This window comes from Crocodylus porosus, unplaced genomic scaffold (genome assembly GCF_001723895.1).
Source record: "Crocodylus porosus isolate Cpor-Errol unplaced genomic scaffold, CroPor_comp1, whole genome shotgun sequence".
NCBI lineage: Eukaryota > Metazoa > Chordata > Crocodylia > Crocodylidae > Crocodylus > Crocodylus porosus.
Window position 1 is genome coordinate 27,537,631 of NW_017728918.1, and position 7,396 is coordinate 27,545,026.

The following is a 7,396-nucleotide window of genomic DNA, read 5'->3' on the forward strand; positions in this document are numbered from 1 at the left end:
AACTTTTACTATCATCTTTATGCTGATGACTCCCATATCTACTTCCCCCCACTGTCGGGTCCATAACACTAACTATTTTTTCAGATTTCTCTGTCAGAAATGCTTAGATGTCAACCTAAACTTATCACGGTTAAAACTGGACTCTTGCTCTCTCTCAGCTCTGCTTTTTCCCAACTTTTTCAGTGTTTGTGGAAAACTGTCACCTGCTTCTTAGCCTGGAGACCAGTAATTGTTGAGGAGCCTGAAATTAAAGAAATTATCAAAGAGCAAGATTCTACCTGATATGGATAAGAGTGGCAGAATTTGTCCCTGTAGACTTTTCAGAAGAGGAACATTTTCTTCCTACTGTTGCTAAACCACATAGTATACTTTGATACAATACAAATAATTGTCATTTAAACACCTTTCTGTTCTGATGTAAACAAGTAGTGAAATATTTCTAACTTGTGATGCATCAAACTTGCTTTTTCAAGCACAGCGTGCAGTTAGTTCTAAATGAGAACTACCAGTAGCAATTTAAAATGTTGTATTTAAAAAATGATCACTGAATTTGTTCTAACTTTCAAAACCATTTTGTTGCTGAGCTGAGCTGAGACAAAGCAAGAAAAAAATCTGGTCCTAGAGGAATTTATCAAGTAACTTTGAACAATTTGAAAAATTTATAATGGAAGGTAGAATTTAACCTTAACCTAAAGTACTGCTGTAATTATAATTGTTGTGGCAGCAAATGAAATCCAAATTATACTTTTTTTTTGGGAGGATGGGAATAATATTAATGATAAGGGAGTCTGAGCAAAAATGAGAATCAGTAAGGATTAGCAAATGGCATGTTTCACAAAGAGTGTCAGTTTGATTCATGCACTGATCAGATGTCTGGCAACTTCTCTGTTCAGAAAAAATAGCTTTTTAACAGAAGCCTAGTCTCAAAGGTTATGGTTTGGGCAAAGAAGTCACTCAGGCGTCTCACTGTCATATCTTTTAAGAAATGGTAATAAGAGTCTAATATAATATTATTTAAACAAAACAATGGCCCATACTCCTGCAATGGAATAAACACAGGATTTGAAAGGACAAACCAGAAGCTTTTCCAAAGATTAAAGAAATCCAGGATGTTTTATATAAACAAGGTATGGGAGATTTATTTTGCTAAAGTAATCTTCCAAGCTACTTTAAATTCTTCAACTGAGGTCAGATTTAAGCTAAATGTGAGCTTTTTTCAATGCTTTAAATTTTTCTGATAATGTTGTGTTACTGGTCTTTTTTATCTGCTTTGTTCATATTTTTTCACCCATTTCTTCTTTTCATCCAACAGTAGATGCAGACCTCCCCTGCCCTCAGAGTGTGGAAAGCAGCTATTTATTCTCTGACTTCTCTGTGGAACAGTAAACTTCCCACATAGCAGTGTCTATGAGCCACAGTTTCTTGCCATTTTCAGTGGGTTAGAAGACTGTGCATCCTGGTACGTACCTGGAATGCAGGTATGTACGCTTTCATCATCTTTTGTCTGGACTGAAGCAATGCAACGTATTGTAGCATGAATCTACCAGCCTAAACGTAGCAACTTATCTCAGCAAATTTCACAAGGTGATCATGAATGCATCAAGCCTGATCTCTACTTTCTGTACTGGTATCTTACAAGTCATAGAGTTGCATTCAAGTTCTTGGACCTTAGCTTTAAACTAGTGAATAGCCTGGTCCTAGGTGTCTTAGCAAGTTATCTAAAATTTGAGGGAAAGTACTGCAGTTAGCTCTGCTCCTCAGAGTATATGAAGCTGTTTACTGCAAGTGGTAAAGGTAGTTCCCATAGGACAATCCACCCTTTTTCACCTTGCCTTTCTTATAACATCTCCCCCTACTTCTCCAGTCAAAAGTGCTCTACTGCATGCACAATTTCTTCCTGAGTGGAAGGCAAGAGGACAAACCACACATGATGGGTTATAGCCATACCATTTAATTCACTCCTGGAAGGCATTCAAGTACCCTGGGCAGGTGAACAGTGTAAGAACCTGACAAACACATTTTAAAAACCATTTTGTAGGGTTTCTGATCCAACCAAAAGCAGAAAATGGCTAAATATAACTTTCTCTTCAGGAAGTGAAATAGACTCGCCAGGTTTGGCAGCTCTGTTTTGTTAACCTAGAAGGCTCACGTAATGATTTTGTGTAGTATGCTTTCAGGGTTCCACTGTCCTTGGTAAAAACATGGACCTAGATCAGGTCATCAGTTGTAAGTTAAAAGGTCTGATCCTTACTTAAGAACTGTGTACCAAGATGGTAGTGTATGCTCATGGGAACCTTCATTTGAAAAAAACAACAACTTGGTGATCTTGATTTTGGCTTTACTTTTGTTACCTAAAAACTGAATATTTTCTGTAGCCTTATACAATGCTGTTACCCATTCATCCATATCCATATCCTTAGAGATTCTAAGCAGGAGATGCATATTCTCTAATGTTCTGTGTAAATTCCTTATTGGGTGTAGTCCTACGTACCCTTTTTTTCTAAAATTACCTGTTTTTTCAAGTATTGTGGAAAATGGACTCTTTGAACTTATATTTAACTCTCCTAAGCTGTTTGTATTTGTTTCTGTTTTTGTCTTGTTTAACTGTCTCTAGCATATGGGCTTTGCAAATGCTAGATGTGGCAATGTAGCCTAAGTTTTGTTTCCCTGAGAAGTTGTTTATTGTGTTTAGCTCCTACATTTCAGAATTCAGTGTCTGACATATTATGGTAATTTAACTGACAGGTTGTCTAGGAAAAAGGATGGTTTTTGTTTAAAAGAAAAAAAATGACACAAGATTTGGTATTTCCATTTCCCCATCTGTAAAATGGAGGCAATACTAATCTGCATCAAAGTAGCATTTTTAAAGCATATGTTGGTAAAATGTTAACAGTTCTTCAGATGGAAGAGGCCGTACAACTACTAAGTTATTTATACGTTGCCATAAGCATTCAGTGTTACACGACAGATATATAATACAATATCTCTTCCATGCAGTTTACAATCTCGGCTGTAATACATACAGCATGATGCACCAAGAGATTAAATTAGACAAGGGCAATATTAACGGCAAAAAGATTTACAGTCAAATATTATTATTCTTGCTAATTAATACTTGACACTTTTCCTACATGGCATTAGCCGTTGATTACCCCAGGCTGCATCTCTTCCACAAATGGTTTCCTTTTACATTCTGAAAGATATAATCCAATGTGAGAGACACACATTATCTTTCTAAAATGAACACAACAAAAATTGACCTTATGTTAATCAAAGTATGGGGCAGGTTAAAGATTTCCAGTAACAAATGTTTAAGAATTCAGGGTTCAAATGAACACAGGTGATAGGATAATGTACTGTATTCCCAATAGTCAATTATAAAATAGTTTTAAAGAATTTCATTCATAAAATTTAAGTTACCAACTGGACAGAATTGCTGCCCGTGACCATGATAAAGGACCTGAATTAATTTGGACACGATTGGACAGGTAGTGCCCCTGTGAGCTAAAGCTCACAACTACCTGTAGATTTAAGTTACCCAAATTCTAGGGGATACATCTCCATACAAACTGGGTGTAAAAAAACTGAATTACTGGAATACCAAAGAAAGCCAGATAAAGTTCCCATTCAGAAATGCTAGGAAGCAGCAAAATAAATTCAGGACCTATTTTAGGAGAAGACAAGTGCTTGTATTTCAGTGCAGTATGGGTATTCCCAGGACCAGCCATAAATTGGTTTCTAGAAAAGCTTGAGGTCAAATCTATGTTCTCTGTACCTTTGCATTCACTACTGGAAACCCGAAGGACCCAGTGAATCTGTTTGAAGTCCAAACTTGTGGTCATATAGTTGATCCCAGTGGCCCCAGACACTTTGGCTGGATTCGGCTTCCAGCCTCATGGTTATGAACAGACGTGTGCAGAATTGCCCAAGACAGAAGAATTCCACCTCTCATCATCTAGAACACTAAAGGAACTCTCCAACTACTTCATTCAGCAGAACAACTCAACAAAGGCCACTTCCAGTCCCAGTTAGTTTTTCTTTGGACCCCATAATTGATGTGGAAAGTTGTTTGTGAAATGTAAGGCTTGTTTATTGTTGTCTATACATTAAAGTTGCTCATTTTAAATCCATAAATATAGATTTTTAAGTTAAATCGTTTAAAGATAAGCTGCTGCTGTACACTCATCAGTTTACAGAGAAAGCAAGCATTTAAACAGGATCCTGCTTTCTCTGTATAGACCAGAAGGTGGCACTCACCCTCCACAGCAAGGCTTTTACATCAGTAAAAAAATGGAAAGAGCAGCACTAGTGGAATGTGAGTCAAAAAAGGATTGTTTGAATTTGGTGAGATTCCTTATAACATTTTGTCAAAATATTTTCATTAATTCTTTAGATTAGTCATGATAAACATTTTTTCAGGATATTAGAATCCAGCTTATTCATCCAGGAGATGGTCAGCAAAAACTGTAAGTGCATTTTCTCTGTCCCTAACCTGAGGAAAGGCTTGAAGAACTTTTTTTATCACACCATTATCTTTTGGAGAGAGAATCATCTCAGATACTTTACTGAACCTGTTGCTTATCAGTGAGGACTTTATTTTTACATGTGTGGCTGCATTTTGCAACTTCCAAGCCTGATGTATGCTTACAAGGTTTTCTGGAATATCAGCTTGGTAGCAGCATGTTAAACTAATACGTTATTGAACAGAATTTGTCCTGTTCTGTGTTCAGCACAGAGCCAGTTAACATGATCAGTAGCAGTTGTGTTCAGCTACTGTATAGGCTTGTAGTGCACCAAGGCTCCAGATAGTGGTGGAAAGTAATTGATCTATGATTCTGTTTCTGCACAAATTTGTAGTGTATTCTAGGTTTACACTGCCTGTGCTATATAGTAAGAGAAGGCCCTGTTCTTCAAGGAGAACACAAGCATCAATGGTGACATTTCAGGAATGAGACTTGGACTTTGTTGTTAATCTTTGAACTACAAAAACTCCAGAAGAAAAGCGAACATGCATGACTCTCTAGTAGAACACCTAGAACAATGTACTTAAGAACCCAAAGCACTGATCATAAGAATGCATGGTAGAGATATCAAATTAGTTATCAAGTTAGTTAGATAATCCTTAAATAATGAAATACTTCAATTTGCATTTTAAAGGTATTCCTGGTTATTTTCTCTCTCTCCTTTCCCACTGCACAAAAATAATGGAAAATTCCTGTTCTGTTCATACATATGAGGGACGTGAATTTGGGTCCATTAATGTATGTCATTGAATTCAAAATTGTTTCAGAAATATTGTGCCATACTTGCTAAAAGGGTTCTTTTATAATAATTGATTGCCCTGTCAGAATTTTTTGCTTAATTTTGTGAGCTAAATAAGTGACTTTTTAAACATAGCACTCATTGTTGCTACACATTTACCTCAGTCTGCCTCAGTCTGATTTAAGCAATAGGTGGAAAATTTATTTTGCAGGAGAGCCCTTGGCAGTGTTTGGGTGCATCGGCTTGATACTCTGAATAGGGTGCAAAGGTCTGTGGCTGTTTGTGGTCGGAGAAAACGTATGTTGGAGGGGAGGGAGGGAGGTTTTAAGGAAATTAAGATCTTAATTTGTGATGAGGATAAGGATTTATTTCAACTGTTTGCTCTTAAGGCTAGATGTTCATTATACAAAGTAAAACAAACTGCAGGCAGCTCTAGGAGCAGGTTTTGTCTAGGGGCAACACTGAACATAAAGACTTTTAATCACCGCCAGTTTGACAGGCAGAGGAGCATAAAGTTAGAAACAGCAGATCAGCTCTCCTTCCTCATCCACATTCCCAATCCAGACTTTCATTACACTGCTTGTGTTCTGATTCCATTGATCCTTGAAAGGTTGCGCTGTTGATTGGTCAGGGCAGCTTCTGTATTAAGAGATCAGAGCTGGCTTTCTCCCCAGTCTCTGTGGATGGATTTGGTGTCAAGGGCAAGGAAAGGCAGCTGCTGCAGACTGTGAGGCACCGCCCACACACCTGTTCACTCTGATGAAAGTGTTACTGACCTCAGGTGAGTTTTCTGCCTTTCATTGTAAGAGTCCCCAGAGCACAGAAATACCAACTGCAGTCCCTGGGCAGTGCTTTCCTGAGAACAGGCCTCACCCAGAGCATTAGTAGTTTCCTTCATTCCCGCTGCAAGTAATTACACTGAAGTATAAGACTTGGCAATCTGGTTGTTTAAAACTTCCCAGTATAAGTGGTCTTCCAGCTGCACTTAAGCTTTGCAATAGGGCATTCTAATTTAACTAAAGGCATCTTTCCTATCTTACGACAACTAAATAAATCTAAGGAAGACAGATAATTTATGATGGAGGAATATGGTACAGCAGATGCTCCTGAGCAGAACCTAGGGCAAATTTCATGCATGCTTTTCTGTGGGTAAACAACAGAGGAAAGGGAAAAAAAGAAGAAAAGCAACAAATAGCTCTTGGCTTTTAAGAACTTAAAGAGTCTTATTACAGACTTAATTTAATTCTGATAGAGTTAGGCTAGGAGCAGCCAAAACTTAATCAGTAACACAAGGGTAATTTAGTTCAGTTCTCTGTATCTAAGTCATACTGAGAAGCTGCTTCAACTGATTAGAAAACCTGTTTTATTAAAAGTTGCATAGAAGCACAAACATTTCAGTGTAGAAAGGCAACAGTTACTTCATCATTCTAGATCATACAGTAATGCATCGCCAACTTTTATATTCAAAGCTTTTACAGAAATTAAGTAGTTGGGGAGGGTCTAATAGCTGGCCATAATTCTGTGCAATTATTCTAAAAGCAAGTTGCCAGATCTAGAGAAGCACTACTGAGAACTGAAAGTGAGTCATCAGCAAGGGAGTGAAAAAGAAGCCAAATACCATGGGAATTTCTCATGATTAGCTGTTTTTGTGCATCTTTCCAAACCCTTTTGTCAGCAGCATCCCCTCTACAGCAAACTACTTTAGCAATTCTTTCACGGCATTTACAAGATGATTGACTAGAAGTGTGGAACGTGCAATTAAATGAGACTTGCCAACTTACAATAATTACAGTGTTCACTTCAAGTAATTTTTATTATACATATTCCACATGTATTTAAACTGTTAGTAAAGTCATAACAATGTATAGGTACTTAAAAAAAGACAAAACAGTCAAAGTCATCAAACTCTTGGTCCCCAAAGAATAAAGCAGGCAGTCAGTTCAATAAACACATTTGATTTATTTTGTATAAAAAGGGTTAAGTTTACAACTAAACTTTTATAAAAAGTTTAGCATGATTAAGTACATCATTACACTTTTTGCAGAAATGTACATTTCTGTCACTATACAAGAAAACTCTAATTAAAGAGTTCACAAGGTTTCACTCTCTCATATATATATATATATATATATAT

At 37.0% G+C, this 7,396-nt stretch overlaps 1 pseudogene; it reads left to right on the plus strand.

Moving 5' to 3' along the window:
- Window positions 1-2,201: 2,201 nt before the first annotated feature.
- On the plus strand, window positions 2,202-4,168 carry LOC109312096 (annotated as a pseudogene).
- Window positions 4,169-7,396: the final 3,228 nt, after the last annotated feature.